Genomic DNA, 16,872 nt, shown 5'->3' with positions numbered 1-16,872 from the left:
TTAAGAAATTAAATTTCTCAAGTTATGTAGCATCCCATAGTCCACAGTCACAGTTACGTATGTACCAGAAATAGATGGCATTACCATGATACAAAGCCCTATTTGAAGGTTTTTACTAAATTTGACTGTGAATTGTTCTTTTCTCCAATTTTAATTGATACCAATGTATAACTCAGCTTCAGGAACCTATAACAGATAACTGTTTTTTTTTTTTTTGTTTCTTTATTGGAGATCTACTTGAAGAAAGTGCGTATTGATTTAGATCAGTTTACACAGTAATAATTGGTGAAGTATTCCCTTTTTATTTGCTTGTTAGCCACATTCGTCCTTTAACTCCAGTGCTAAACTTGACTCAACAAATGCATCGTTTGATCGTTAACATTCAAAGCCAGAATTTGTCACCAAATTATCACTTTAAGCAAGTGTGGCGTTACTGCTAATGCAGCTATGTGGGGAACCACGTCTGTCTTCAGCCACCCTTGGAGAAGCGATCCCCGCGTCCTTCCTGATCTATTTCTGCGGGTTTGAGTGGGAGGGCGCCAGCAGTTGGGGGGAGATGGCAGATCGAGGATGCCTCTCTTCCACTAGGACCCTCAGGCAGTCACTTTCATGAAGTCAGATAACATTCTGACGACCCCCACCCCGCACCACCTCCTCTCTTTTTCTGGAGAGTTCTTTAACCTTGATGAGCGCGATGATGGGGTTGGAGAGGACGCAAGTGGTGGGCAGCTTGGTGGAGACAGTACCACGGCTCACACTCTCTCACAGGATCAATATAAATGTAGAAAGTGTGTATGTGTGTGTGTTGGGGAGCTGGGTGCTGAGGGAGGTGGGTGTTGGGAAGTCCCACTGGCCCATATAGAGACTTCTACACGGCTGCCTGAGAGAGAGCCTTCCTACAGGACTTGCCCTGAGACTGGTCTGCTCACACTAATGTACTGAAGAGAAAGCATCATGCAGCTCAAACTCTGTAGTTTTGTTCAAAAATGGAAGCAGTTTTCTTACTTTTTCAAGAACACTTAATCAACCAGGATGTTGCAGTTTTAAGTCTTAAGTCTTAAGGTTATTTAGTAAAGCAGTGGAGCAGTTATTGCTATAGAAGCTTCATAGCTACAATGAAAATCTGAATGTTGGGACTGTATGAAAAATGTGAATAGAACATTTCTGCTTTTCAGGCCTTCAGCATTTTCTAAAAAATGGTTGGTGGGCATTTTTGGATTAGGTGATTATAATCATTATTTAGTTAGTCTTTGAGGAGCAAACATTGCCAGAGGATCTCCAGTTTGTAACAAATGTGTGATCCACTTTGCACCTCCACTGCACCACAGCTCAATGTTGGTAGACTTTGTACTCTTCCAGCCCATGGCTGGTATGAGATGGTGCCAGAATGTTCATGTCTTACTCTGCTTCTTTACTTAAGGTACACAACTTAAGGTAGATGAATGCATTCAGTTGAAGGAGTGTTGATTAATATTTGGACATAAATAGCTATTTTCGACCAAAAGAATTCATTTTGAACGGGTTTGATTCAGACTTATAAGAACATCTGTGCCTTTCAGTGAACCAACCCACGTTTGCCCCAGTTTTAGTGGAACTGAGGATACCTCATAGAATATCATCAACGCTAAAGAACCTACTGTTCTTTGGCTCCAGCTGGGAACTATCTTTTTGGGTTCAAGAACCTATTTTTGTGTTGGAAATGTGCTGAACAGTTAAAAGCTTGGTGTGCGAACCGGAACGAAACCCATTCCATGCTGGTGGAAAAGGGCTAATAGTGTTTTAAAAACCATTAAAATCTCACAGTTAATCGGACAGGTAAATGCTCTTAGAGTAGAACACAAAGTCCTATTTGTGTTGGCCAGCTAACCCTAACCTGCCTAGCATCATTCTAGTCGATGCTCTCTTGGATGGTTGTGGTATCACGAGAGATCAAAGTTGCAGCTCTTTTAACAAAAGGGCCATGACTTACACCATTTTTCTTCATATTTACTGGTTGGTACATGTCATGTAATCTGTAGGTGCTATTTGATCTGCCATTCCTTCAAGTTTGACAACACAATTTTAGAAGAAATGAATCAAATCCTTGTTTTTTTCTGCTTCAATTTGCAGCATTGCCTCATACTCCCATTGTAGTCTGATTTAGAAAATTGTTTTTTTATGCTTGTAGGGAAAATCAAAGCCATTTAAGACAGTTAGATCAGTCCAGAACTTTGTAGTTTTTTTTTTGTCCAGCCCTTTTTTTTTGTATCCTTTCAGATCTTTCCAAATCCCTCTCACGTCCGTTTAGACCTGCATTCTTTCTCATCCTTTCATCATCACCTCTCTGCTCTAATCCCATGTTAAAACCACAGAAGTCTATTTTCTCTTTCTCCTGTTCCATCTCGCTCGTTCCTGCTCAGCCGTATCTCTCGTTTTACTCATTCCTGCGCCTCTTCACTCATGGGACTTTTTCTTGTGCTCCTTCACGACTCTTTTGCGGCTCTTTCGCTGTTCCTTTGCAGCTCCTCTGCTCCTGCCTGACTTTGGGTAATTGAGTTGGTGAGAAGTTAACCACCCCCCTCATTGGCAGGGAAGCCTTCGACCCCTCCCATCGCAGGAGGGTCACATTGTTCCGCTGCCTTCTCCCGCCAATGTAATCCCCTCCGCCGGGACAATGGAGCAGCCCACCGGCCACTGAGATATATTAGCCCCCCGACCAGAGAGCTTCTGGACCATCCCGCTTCGGCTAACAGCTAACAGCAGCCCCCACTTCAAAGTCCCAAGCCCCAGCCAGCGTGGCTGGTTTTACTTATTCATGCAGGCCTGGGAGAGGGTCCGTGGAGATGAAATGCGGCGATGAGGAGACAGGCACTGATGTGGAGAGTGGAACAGCTCCCTGGTGGGCTCCGCCGGGGGAGTTAGGAGAGCGGGAGCTGCACTGGCACTGCTGTGATCTCCATTGCGGCGCTGAAGCCACCGCCGCCGCCTACATCAAACATCTTGTCCCAGTAATGTGCCCCGTTAGAGGCGATAGCCACATCTGGGCTTCGCCAATGCACACTGCGGTTAGGGGTTCACCACAGGTTCTGTGATTACAGCTGATGGAGCCTCCATTACAGCTGACCGAGAACACGCAGGTGTGCGCAGAATATCAAAGTGCAGTATGTAGATTCATGCTTCTTTGTTTCATGTTTGTTACAGGTACTGTCTGACTGTACAGTGTAGGTTCGTCCATTATGTTTACTGCCAGAATTAAAATGATTTTAATTAAAGTCAAATTCAGCAATGGCATTGTTGGCCAAGACAGTGCAAGTCCAAATTTGTATCAACAGCTATTTCAGAATAGCTTTGTGAGTACCTGCAAAAGTACTGCAAAATCAGCTTTTATATACAGTACTAGTAGTATCTCAATGTACAGATTACAGGGCAGATTACATTGTTATATTTATTATATTTTTGCTTAGAGTTAATGACAGTTTCAGTGCATTCTAGATTCAGCTGTGCCAAATAAAGGAAAGTAAGCTCTATCAGTAAATATAAGCGCCAAAACATTAAACTGACATCAGTAGGCTTCATTGTGATTGAAAATACAATAAAAATCTGCAGCATGGTTGACTTTGGATGCCCCTTAAACAAACACTGTTTAAGGTTCATTTATACTGTCAACAACTATAAGCTAGTAATCATCCTCGGAAAAGCAGTTAGCATTGGGGCTTACATGCTTCCAGCCTGCGAAAGGCAGACTTTTAGCATTGCAGCTAACCACTTAAACACTGCTGCCAATGCTGGATGCCATGTCTGTTAGCTTTGCAGCTTTAACCTGGCTGTTAGCATTGTGCAAAACACGTGATTCTAGGCTTCATAACACAGGTTTGGAATAACCTACAGAAACAATTCATACATCAGAGCCATCAGCAAAACGTATTCTATCTAACCCATGTGATTCCCTTGGCTTGACAGTATGACATCTAGAGCAAGAAATCAACCATTAAAATACAGCTAAAATCGACTAATTTCCCCAAATCAAATACCTGTTTAAATGGTATAGCAACCATCTTTTACATCTGTACTTATCGTGTTTTTGTTATTTGGAAGATGCCATAAAGCCATAATCTTTTTTAAAGGCTGTGAACTTTGAAGCAGTGGATGGAGGTCTGGTCCCCTGGATGCATCCTTGTGGAATGTGCTCATCCTGCATCAGATCTGGAGTGGATCTAGCTGGCAACATGAATTAAAGGAGTCTGGTGGCAGATACCACAGGGCATGCCACAGGGCATCTTTAGAGTTCTTATAGAGTGGGCTGTTAAGGCGGCACGTGTCGTCAGCATACTGTATGACGCAAGAGGTGTTAAAGTTTTGGCTCATCAATGTGGCTAAAAATAACATAAATTCTACTATTAATAATTATTCACTGGAATGGACAAGAGGAGTGTTTGTACGCTGTGAGTTTGCTAATAAATCAGGGGGCGTGGCTTTGCCTGGGCCTCACCTTCAGTTGGCTTACTGGCTTGCCGTCAGTCAGAGACAGGAGAGGAGGCCAGGTTGCCATGGGAACAAATGCTGAGTGTTAACCAGAAGGGAAACAAACAAAGTGGGGCTCGTAAAAAGCAGGTTGGGCATGATACAGATACCCCCGCCTACTGTAGCCGTGTGTGTGTGTGTTTGTGCAAATATATCTGTATGTGTGTTGGATGTTAGCCTGTCTGTGATGATTACTCGTTCTGTTGAGAGTATAATAACGTACACTGGGGTGATCAGATCAGAGTATGTCTTCCATCACTTTGTTTGGTCAATTGGACTTGGTTTGAAAGCCTCCATTGCTGCTGCTGCTGTGTTTGGCTCTTTTCTGAGTCTTTGTAGTCAGTTACTTTGGTTGAAGACGTTGTCGGGATCTTTTAAATAAAAGCACACCCCAAGGACTTGTAGAGCCAGACAGGGCATTTTTAATGCACCGCTAGTAGAACCACAGCCACTCTCTGTTCGGGTACTCTGTATATTCTTTTGCAAGCCTTTTGCCCTTGAGTAAAAGCTTATGTTTTAATATATTCCATCATTGTCTTATGTGCTTGCGCCCAAAGGCTGCAGGGAGACTTGCCAACGCCAAGCGATGGCTATTAACTCTCTCTGCTGCTGTTGTTAGGTGCACAGCTAAAGCTGGACACCTGTGCTAATGTTAGCATCCATGTAACCCCCTGTAACCCCCTTCCTTTTTCTCATGTTTGACCAATCGGTCAAATCGATCAATTGGTCCAAGCTCCAGTCTGAGAATGGATTACTTGCATGGCTTACACCCATAGTTTGCAGGGAGACTTGCCAATGTCGAGTGATGGTTAATACCTTTGGCTGCCTCTGTTTTGGACAATTCTTATGTTGTTAGGTGCATCGCTAATGCTGGGCATCTGTGCTAATGTTAGCATTTATGTAATCCCACCTCCCTGTCTGTCCTCCTAATGTCAATCGCAAGACTCGGAAGGGCAGAAGGGATCGGTGCTTGTCCCTAAATACTGTAGGAAGGCTGGTTATTAGCTCTGCTTCCTATGTGTTGTAAGATGCATTGCTGGGGATCTGTGCTAATGTTAGCATTCTAGGAACCCACTCCCCTACCGCCAGCCATCCCCCCTTCTGTTCACCTGAACTCCATCCTAAGAGTGGGAAGTGCGAAAGGGATTAAAGCTTGTGCCCAAAGGCTTCAGTGAGACCTGCCAACGTCAAGCAGTATTTATTTTCTGTCTGGTGCCTCTGTGTTAGACAATTCATGTGTTATTAGGTGCACTTCAAATGCAGGACACCTGTGATAACATTAGCAACCCCCTCTTAACCTGTCCACTTTTTGCATTTTTGACCTGTTTCTGGTTTGTGCTTTATCCTGAGATTAAAAAGGCAAAGGGATTTGTTCTTTCGCCCAAAGGCAGTAGGGAGGCTGGTTATTAGCTTTGATGTGTCTGCTTTGGACAATTGCTGAGTATTGTTTGTTGCACTGCTACATTAGCATTTATCTGCTAACATTAGCATTTATGTAACCCCCAATAAACCCCTACCCTTTTCTCATTTTTGACCTGTCTGTGGTCCAAGCTACATCCCGAGAGTGAGAGGCCAAAAAAGGCTGCAGGAAGACTTGCCAATTTTAAGTGATAGTTATTAGCTCTTTGCTGCCTCTGTGTTACTGGGTAAACTGCTAAAGCTGGGAACTTCTGCTAATATTAGCATCCATTTAACCCAACCCCACCATCAAACCCCTCCCCTTTTCTCATTTCCACTGTCTGTCCTCCTAAACTCAAATAGAGACTTGGAAGGGTGGCAGGAATTGCTTGATGCTTACACCCAAAGAGTGTAGGAAGGCTGGTGTTTTTGACAATTCCTGTGTGTTGGGTGCACTGCCAAAGCTGGGCACCTATGCTAACATAACATCCTTATAACCCCCTTTAAATCCCTCCCCTTTTCTCATTTTCCCCTAGTCTGTCCTCCCGAGCTCAGAGGCAGAAGGTATTGGAGCTTGTGCTCATAGGCTGCAGGGAGACGTCACAACATCGATGCGTTGGCTATTTGTTCTGCTGCTTCTATTTTGGACAAATTCCTTTGTGGAATTAGATGCACTGCTAAAGCTGAGCACCTGTGCTAACGTTAGCATCCATGTAATCCATGTCTTTCTCTCTCCCTTTTTTCCTCTCTCTTGTTTTCCCCCTTTTTTCTTCTTCTTCTGCTTTGTTTTCTTACCCTTTGGCATGCGGTCACATTGTGTCATACATTGTGCTTTTTTGAACTATGGCGTGAAATACACCTAAACAGGCTGCTGGACCACAAGCTCCACCTCCATATGCCATCCCAAAATCAACGCCTTTATTTTTCGGGGTCCTCTTTTTATTCCACCGCTTGCCCCCCCTTTTATGCCCTCCCTCCACCCCTCGGTCTATGTCTCTTTAGTTCCGTGCAGAGCTGCTTCAATAACATTTATATCACAACGCATAAACGCTCGCTCTCTCTCTCTCTCTTTCTCACTCTGTCTCTCTCGCTCTTTTTTTTCCCCCTTTCCCAAGTCCAATGCCATGAGGGCAGACCCTCTTGCCCCTTTTTACTCCTCCCTCCACATCGCCCCGGCACTCCTCCCTCTGAACTGGCAGATAGACAAACGCTCTGTTCTCTCTTTCTCTACCTTTCACCTCTCCATCCATCCCGTCGCACGGCCACAATGCAGCGCTTTCTGGCGCGGCCGGCTGAACGCAGCCCCCTGAACTAACAGCATCGCCGGAGCTGTCTCAATGCCACCGAGCCCCATTGTGTGCAGCCAGAGGGGAGTTAACACCCATGTCTGAGCCCAATGAATAGTATTATTGTGTCTGAGACACACAGCTCACCCCCAGTTCCACCCCGAATCCCACCCCGCTCCCCCACTTGACTACCCTTCTATCCCAGCCACAGTGCTCCCCCTTCTCACACACTCCCTCTGCCCCCTTTTCCCAGCTCTTATCCCAGATTCGCTGCTGTGTCAACTCTGTCTTAACAAACCGCTCCAGCTTCTTTATCGCTTTATTTTATCTCAGATAAACAGATAAACTAATTTTTGGATTTGTAGCACTATTGATACAGGTTTGAAGCTCTGCGTACATACACAGAGGATGGGGAGTCTGGTTTGGTTTTAGTTTGCATGAGAATTTTTTTTCTTCAGTTAATGGACACAATAGAGCTGAGAGTGCATAAAGGAATACCCTTCTCTCTCATTTGCATAAGAGCGGGCTTCTGAAATCATTTGAATAATTTGGGCCTGAAAGAAATGCGTCTCTGGTTGGTGACGGCATCGTGGTTTTAATGTGAACAGAGCAGCAATACACAAATCTACAAAACTTAGATTATTCTTGCTGGAAAATATTAAAAACTTATACTGCAAAATGACATTTACCAAATTTCCATGGTCTGCTGTCATATAGTGCTTCCACTGCTGGGAGAACAATTTTCCTCCCACGATGTGTGAAGCTTCATCCAGCCATCTTTTTTAAACTGGGGCTCAACATACATGTAGGAGATCATCAATTTATAGTTCTGTTACATCAGCTGACAGTCATCCATACTGGCTAGCATCACCCACATTGAATGGTGGGGGAGAGAGGGAGGGATATCCTTCCCGCTCAAAGAGAGAGAGGACAGTTATGCTCTCTTTGTTGGCAGTGGATTTCCTGGAAAATTCAAGATCCAACAAATTGATTGGTTAACATTGATTGGCTGACAGTTGCTCCACTCAGCAGCCCAATGCTAACATTTTCTTTTTTAAATGGTCAGATATATCAATCATGTGTTATTGGTCTAATTCTGTGTTTACTAGTCATGCTTTTTTCATGTTGTAACATTAGAATTTGAAATTCTGCGCAATTTAAACAAGATTTTGGCATCTACATTTGAGAATCTTGCTTTGATTGGCTTTAATAGAGCTGGCCAATACTACGAAAGGTGGTGATTTATGATGCAGTTTTCCTTCTAGGACAAGACTAGTGTAGCATAGTATTGCATTTTAGAGCGCTACTCTATAAAATACTGCAAAGGAGGGACAATAAATGCCAAGTTCCAGTTCGCTTTTGCATTTTTACACGTTATACTCATATGAATATGAGGTACAGCTCTGAAAAAAATGAGACAACTTAAAAATGACGAGTTTCTTTGATTTTACCAAATTGAAAACTATTGAACTGCTTGAATTTTTGCACCAAGCATGGCATAAAGTTAAGACTGGTGCAGGAAAGCTTGCCAAAATGCATTAAAACTTATTAAAAAACAGGGTTATTCCACCAAATATAGATTTTAAACTCTTAAGACTTTATGAATATGAACTTGTTTTCTTTGCATTATTTGAGGTCTGAAAGCTGTGCATCTTTTTTGTTATTTCAGCCATTTCTCATTTTCTGCAAATAAATGCTCTAAATTACAATATTTTATATTTTTATCAGAAACTGAAGTGGTCTCTTCATTTTTTCCAGAGCTGTATATTTTTTCCAGAGCTTTATATTATAAAATATACATTTAGGTCTTTTATAATAACTATCTATTTTTCTTCCAATATATGGAAAAGACCTTAATCATTTTTGCTGACCTTGATGTTGACCATTGTGTTTTTTAATGCCGTAGAGCTCAGTAATGTGAATGAGCTGGTTTGTTTAGGTTTTATGTTAGGGATGTTTATATCAAAATATTCTGAATAATTAAAAGGCCATTGCTCTTTAAAAGGGTGTTATTCCATAATTATACTGTTATATTATTATGTCAGTGGCAAAAGATCTAAATGTCTTCAAATAAAAATACAGTAGCCAGTGAGCTACCACATCATGTGCAAGACTAGGCTTCAATTCCCAGTCTGGGTGACTATGCTGCTATGCTACACCAATAAAAGTCCTTGGGGCAGACTCCTAACATTACATTGACTCACCTCTGTAATAGGAATAACCTTGTAAGTCGCTCTGGATAAGAGCATCAGTTAAATGCTATTAATGGAATCTTGTTGATCAGAATTAAAAAGACAGCTCTGTATAGTCAGATTATCTGAACTCAGATCTTTAAAATGAACTGCACCAGTATGTATCGTTACACCTCCAATATATACAGCAGAGGAACAGCTGAATCGGTGCATCTTTCATAAAAAGTCACTTCTTACTGCAGGCAGAGAAACATCAGGGTACGGCTCAGCTGTAAGTGCACTTGGCAGGCGCTTTCTTTCAGACTGACATGCTTAACTGAGAAAAAAACCTCAGTCTTCAGTCTTTTTTAAATCTGGAGGTGAGGAAGTTCACCTCACAGAGTGTGAGCAGATGCCAAAACATTCACCTTGCACATCTCTCTGATCAAAGGCGTGGATTGACACTCGGAATGGGCCAGATGGTGAAAGTTAAGCTGAACTTGTTTGTTTTTCTTTTTTTCTTCTTTCCTCTCCCCATCCCCACCACCAGATCCCCCACCCACCCGTGTTGTTATTTGTTGGCAGGCGGCGCGGAGGACGAGCGAACGAACGCTGATGGTAGCGGATGGAGTAGGAGTTGGAGGATGGAGAACGGAGTGAACTCGGGAGCAGGTGAACACAGCTGTGGACCGCCATGGGCTCTCTCTCGCTCTCTCTCTCCTTTTTTCCCCCATGGCTTCTCTGTTTCGGAGGTTCCGAGGAGACGGCAGGGGCCAGCCAGCGAGTGCTGGAGTGGGCAGGCAGAGGCGGGCTGCTGCGCCCGCCGGCTAGCGGCTCAGCGGCACCGAGGAGGGAGGGAAATCGATGCAGAGGAAAGAGGCTGCCAGGGGTCGCCCAATGCAGCCTCCGGCCGCGGCGCCGTGGGATTCCAAAACGCTCGCCTATCCCTCGCCCTACCCACTCCCAGTCAACTCACATCAGCCTGAGAGAGGGAGAGCGGGAGAGAGAGAAGGCCAGAAGCACCGATGATGATGCTCCATGAGAGAGAGAGAATGTGTGTAAGAGTGTGTGCGAGCACACACATGTGTGTGGTTCCGCCGGAGGGACTTTGCAGCCCCAGCACCACTTGATAAAACTTTGTCTGTGAGGAGAACGAGTAGAAAAAGAGTGTCAAAGGTCTTTTTTTTTCTCCCCCACCCTCCTCGATTCCTTTCTGCCGTGAGTGCACATTCCCCGTGACTGTTTGAATGAGCGCTTGACGGAGGATCCCTCTCACTGTGAATTGAGGAGGCCTTCTCATTTTTTCAGACCCTCCTCCAAGCATGTACAAAGTGCTCTACATCAGATGAGCTGGCAAGAGAGGACAACTTGAACTTTTCTCTTTTTTTCTTTATTGGGAGGACATTTTTTCACCTTTTCAGTTGCAGATTAAATTACATGATTTTTTTTAAATACTCCAAACCCCTTGAGAGCGTCTGAAAAAGGCTTTAAAAAAGAAAGGGTTTTGATCCACATCAAGAGGCCTGGTTCTCCCTGGAACTGTTCCTGTAGTGCTAGATTTTGATAAGATCACATTTAGAGAGAAGGGGCAGCATGGACATCCCCAAGAAAAGGGATGAACTTTATGAATATTAGCTGCCTTCTACTAATGTAGTGTGCCATTTGGACTTAGGAATGCTCCAGTTCTTCTCCGTTTCTTCTCCTTCAGTTTGCATTTAAAAAGTGGAATGAACTCGAAAGGCTAATAATGCTAAGGGTAATAATACCTGTCCTCGTGGATGACCTAAGGACTGATGCATACCAGGATGTGGCCCGACCCCTGCCAGCCAGCCTGCCAACCTGCCCAAGCAACTGGATTCAAATGGTAAGCACAGCTGCTCTTTTATATCTGCTTCATTCATTCTCCTATATATATTTCTAATGTGAACAAAGGCCAGCCACATGTAAAAAAAAAAACTTTGCCCAATTAAAACGGACCACTGATCAAATAAAAGAAATGAAATCGGATAGAAAATTTCACCACTGACTACACTTATCTTGTAGCTCTCTGCGTCAAAACATTCCTCTCATTCGTTCCTCCTCTTTTTGTCGTTTGGGTCAGTTTTCTGGGTCTGTCCTGCACTGCATGATGGGTAAAAACACCTTTGTGCGGCATGTGTGCTTAGCCTTAGTCGATGAAAAAATCTTAGAAATGAAGATGAAAAAATGAAGAGTGCCTAAAAAAACAACAAAAAACCCACATTAAAGTGGGGGTGGGTGATATGGCCCTAAAATAATATTACGAAATTTCAGGCCATTTTTGTTATAATGATATATCTATTATTGAGGATATATATATATATATATATACCCCTGAAACAAAAACAGGGTTACAGTTTAAAAATAAAGTTTATTTGGTATACGTGTAAAATGTTTCATTCTAACATTCAGTATGAACAAAATCATATATAAATGTTTGTATGTTCCCAAAACAACATTACTTAAATAATGTAACAAAAAGTGCAGAATATTTAGTGCATACATATAATTTGCAAACCAAAAAATATACAAAAATACCCTTAAAGCTTCACAATAAATAGCAAAACAATTTACACATGCAAAACAGTTACAACAACATGACTGCTTTTAGTACAGAATACAACAGTTGTTATAATATGGATAATTTATATGGCTCATTTTAGAAATACTAAGGATGATATTTGTGTACAGTACAGTATGGCACACCCCTACAATGAAGCACTGAACACTAAAAGCTGTTTAAGGTGCTAATTGGCAGGCTTGGCGTAGTCGACACATTATGCCGTGTGCTGTTAGCATCTGAGGTGCCCAACCTACAATAAATCTGATGCCCAGCTGCCGCATGCCACGCTGGGCAGTGGCACCGACAAAATGGCTGCCACCATCAGCCAGCTGTCTCCTCACCCAAGATGGCGCCGCCACGAATGCCAGCCATCTGCTTAATCAGTGCCCGCATGCAAATCGTTCGTAATTGCATTGCATTTGCATCCGGCTAATTCCCTCCACTGTTACGTTACTGTACTATAGGGCCGACCAGCGTGCCACTACTCCCTGGTGCTCGGCTCGTGGGCTGCTTTAGAGCGCTTACCTGCCAGTCAGGTCTTTTTCTGGCATTTTCTGGAAGTTTATCCCTCCCTGCGTTCGACTGCGTTCACATTCTGCTGCTTAAAGTGAAAGAAACTTGTCTTTTCCAGCCACAAAGCGTGTGAAGGCTCTGCCATCTGTGACATCTGCGAGTGGCTAGTCGAGTTAGCCTGGGCTACGCAAATCCCTCCGTCGCAGGACCCAACTCCAGACAGTCCCACATAATGACCTCATTAGCATGCACAGCACTCTCTGCTATATAGGCCTGGGTGTGCTGCTGCGCCGTGGGACCTAGCAGTGCGCGCCCTTCACACTCACAAACGATCACCGAACAACAATGTGCTATTTCCCACAATACAGCACTCTATGCTGACGGCTGTAATACTGCATAAACACAGTATATGGGCAAAAGTATTGGGACACCTGCTTGTTTATTGATTCTGATTTACAAAATCAGGTGTATACAAAAGGAGATTATCCTGCTTTTGTTGGAGTACCTGCCTGTACTGTCTAGAGCAGGTTTTTCCACTAAATTTAATTAGATTAAATTCAATAAGAGCTTTAGAATGAGTTCTTCAGGATTTTGGATGATCACCACCTGATCTCATCCCTATCTTCTAAGCTCATCCCAGAGAACACAGATCCACTGATTCACAGCTCAGAGCTGATGAGGTTTATACCCCTCTTTCAGGTGTCATGGTGTCAATAGGTTCATGCTTATCTGCCCTAGAGTGTACTTTGCAATTGCTAATACTTCAGATTCTACAGGACCAAGGCAAGCTGTGGTTGTGCATTTCACATGTGTCTCAGCAGTATTGCAACTTAGTAGATATAAAGTAAATGGATGCATTGATTAAAAGGGGTCTCTATAAACTTTTGGACATATAGTAGCCCCTTCAGATGATTGCAGATTGTTTTCTGCAAACCGTTGTAACAGAAAAAGCCTATATTTCCTCAGGCTGAAGTAATTTAGCTCTCCTCAGTGGGTATACACACACACATACACACATTAACAACGCCAGCGAATTACACTGTTCCATAAAATGCGTGTCACAGTTAGATACAATTTTATTTGTTTTAGAATGGCATTGTTTCCAAAAACATCTGTTAATGGTTGACTGATTCACATTTCTGTTGATGTAATGTTGCACATCTTAAAATCCAACTGTAGCACTAGAATCACATGTTTGGCAATTTTGTTTATAACATTATTTTTCCATTTTTTGTCAGCAAGCATTGATAATTTTGAGCTACAGTGTGGTGGTAAAATTACATACCATATAACAAATAATCAAATCTTGCAATTTTGTTTGTATGTCAGTGACTTTCTGAGATTGTTCTCAAAAAAAATATCTCAAAGATTTTTGTTTGTGAAACAGAATTATGACTTTAAGCACAAATTTTAAGATTTAAGAAGTTTCCTCACTTTATTGCACGATAAACTTGGAAACTTGGAAAGGCTGTTTTTTTTTTTAGCTTGGTTACATTTGTGATGTCACAAAAACCCACACATTTCTATTTACCCTCCTCAGCAACCTCCAGAAGTTTAGCTCTGCCCATTCACACATGCATTGAAGTTTTTGATTTGAACTTTTGTTTTAAATTTGAATTGCACAGCACAATGCTACCAGCCATATATACAGTATATATCAGTATCTATGGCAGTTAAAAGTTTTGACACCCCTCTTCTTATTTGATGTAGTGTCTTTTTTTTCTTTTTTTTCATTGTAAATTTAATGTTTAAGACATTAAAGCTGTACAGAAACACATGTGGATTTATTTTATGATAAACCAGAATATGTTTTATACTTTAGATTCTTCTTATTAGCCATATATAGCTTTGATGACAAATCTGCAGACTCTTGGTATTTTCTCAGTGACTTCCTGGAGATGCTGAACAATAGATGCTGCTTTTTTGTCTTGCTGTGCTTCATCTCAACTCAAATCACCATCTCAGTTAGGTTTGATATATCATTCAAACTTGAAGGAATATTAGTATAATAGTCATGTAAAATAAATTGTCTGTTAAATGTTACATAAACTCACACTAATGTAAAAAAAAAAACAGGACTGTTGACAATTAGACTGTTAGAATGCTGAACATAAAGACTGATCACCTTATATGGGTCTATTATTTTACACACATCAGTGAAGTAAAACTTCATAATAGTGTTTTATTAAACTATTCACTGTCCATACTTTGCAGCGTAATTTGAAATGAATATATTTTATTTTGTCCATCTCTGCATGAGACTTTACCGCAGAGCATCCACTACTGTCTGAGAAGCCGCCGCTCTCCTCGTCCTGTTCCATCGTTGTTCTGCGCTGCAGGCTGTGGGGTTTAAATTAGGACGTGGTGGGGGGCTATTTTTTGGGGAGGATTGGGGGTTCAGGGGGGTGAATCTGTCTGTCTGGACTGGACCATCTCAGAAGCAGAATGGTACGTCTGGGTCAGTCAGTCTGCTTTCGGCCTTCATTTGCATATTTACAACAGCTGGGGAGCCCATATGCTTTAGCTGGGGCCAGACAACATTATATATAGCCTGACACGCTAGCTACCACACCCCATGGCTCCTTTCCATGAGCACACAATCACACACACACACAGAGATACACATACACACTCTCTCTCTTTCACACACACATTCGCCACAAATCACTTACCATTCATTTTTACACAAAAACACAAAAAACAACCCCCCCACCTTCCCCACATCCCCGATTTTAAAAAGGGCGAATGAAAACAGAGAGCTTTTATGCTAATGCTAATGTTTGTAGCCATGTGTAGCCAAGTACGCTAGCTCAATTATGCATAATTCAACACAAAGCCAGGCAGGAGGCTGACTACTGTAAATCCTGTTAGGAGCACATTGAGGGGGGGTTGTGAGGTTGGGGGGTTTTGTCAAGGTGACTGAGCTGTCCATCGGATGCCTAGAATGAGGGTCATCCACACCTTTAACAAGCCCCCCCCTAACTCTCCTGGTCCGCAGGTAGACAGCAGACCAGCAGCCATATTACCTGTGAATGATTATAGGATAGACAGGAGGGGTGTTTCGGCTGTTAAACAAAAACTAGCTTTATTTATTCATTCTTAACTAAAGAATAAATCATTTAATACTATATATTTATATTGGACTATATATTGTTTATATTGCTGTCTTAGTATTGGTGGAACACAACTAATAGTAGGACCTGGCTGATATGGAAAACGTATACAGATTTCAAGCAGCTAGAACATTATGAAAAATTCTGACAAACAATCAAACAAATTATTTTTGGTTGAACGTCAAAGTCAAATATTTTAAATAAGCAATGTTTTATTAAGTCTCAATCTCAATTGCACTTTTCTTCTTAAACTCAATTACACAGCAAAAACTCACTGTCAGTATAAATATTCGAGCACAGAAGCTGCTGTTAACCATAATTCTTTATTCTATTTAGACTGGCATGCCAAAAGTCATGGGACAGGAACTAGTATATATACACATAGATGTAATCTCTACCAGGGTCTCTTGTCTGATTGTACAGATAGTTGTCTGATAGTTCAAGCCAGATGCCACCAGCCACGATCTTTACCACCCACTGCACTGTCCACTGTGGGTGATAATGCCATGTATTGTATGTATCATATGTTCAGTATTACTTTTGGATCAGGAACTGCAAATGTAACAAAAGGAATGTCTCATCCATCTAGAACCCACAATCACACCTCACTCAAACTTTTGCAACGACCACACTCACCAGTGTCGAACTTTAATCACAAGATAACATCTCACAATATATCCCAGTGTAGACATTCCCAAGCAACACTTTATGATCTATTTACATATTGCTCTCCCATGACTTTTGGCATGCTTCAAACCTTTACCCTCATTTTTCTCTTTCATTAAAATAAAATGATTATTTTTTGAAAAATGCCAGAATGGAAACAAGCCTTAATAAAACAGGAATAATTAAGCTTTTTTTATGTAAGGAATAGAAACTCATCTGAAAAAAAAAACTAATCTAAAACATAATTACTCCAGTAAAGTAAGGTAGCAGAGTATTTGTACTTCATTACTTGACACCTTTTCACAGCAGATAACTGTCCTGGTGCTACACTTCCGCAGTTTTGAGTACCACCTTTTGAGTTTAGTCATCATTATGTTCTTAGTTATGGCTAATGTCTAGAATTTTTTTTTTTTTTGTCATTTATGAACTAATTCAGAATCGTCCACGTCCGCATCACGATGCTTCTAAGAATCGAAAATATATATATCTCCCACCCCTACAAAATACATAATATTGTTTTCAGCACAGACCATCGACTTATGATATGAAGTAGTAACCTCGTGACACACTTATGAAAAGTGTACCTTTGAGTACAAAAAAGTACTTATATCGTACCTCTGTTTTTTAGTGTGTACAGTGATGGA

At 41.9% G+C, this 16,872-nt stretch overlaps 1 long non-coding RNA gene across 2 annotated transcripts in view; it reads left to right on the top strand.

The window, feature by feature from the left end:
* The window catches only part of LOC103041480 (uncharacterized), a 71,026-nt gene that overhangs the window by 35,290 nt on the left and 18,864 nt on the right, over positions 1-16,872 (top strand). For both annotated transcript variants that reach the window (XR_007424809.1, XR_455036.4), the window contains exon 3: positions 9,906-11,219. This is a non-coding gene — a long non-coding RNA (uncharacterized LOC103041480). The remainder of the gene's footprint in view (positions 1-9,905; positions 11,220-16,872) is intronic.

This window comes from Astyanax mexicanus, chromosome 16 (assembly GCF_023375975.1).
Source record: "Astyanax mexicanus isolate ESR-SI-001 chromosome 16, AstMex3_surface, whole genome shotgun sequence".
In the NCBI taxonomy this organism is placed as follows: Eukaryota; Metazoa; Chordata; class Actinopteri; order Characiformes; family Acestrorhamphidae; genus Astyanax; species Astyanax mexicanus.
Note: the sequence above shows the minus strand (reverse complement) of the source record. Positions and strands in the feature narration are given on the sequence as shown.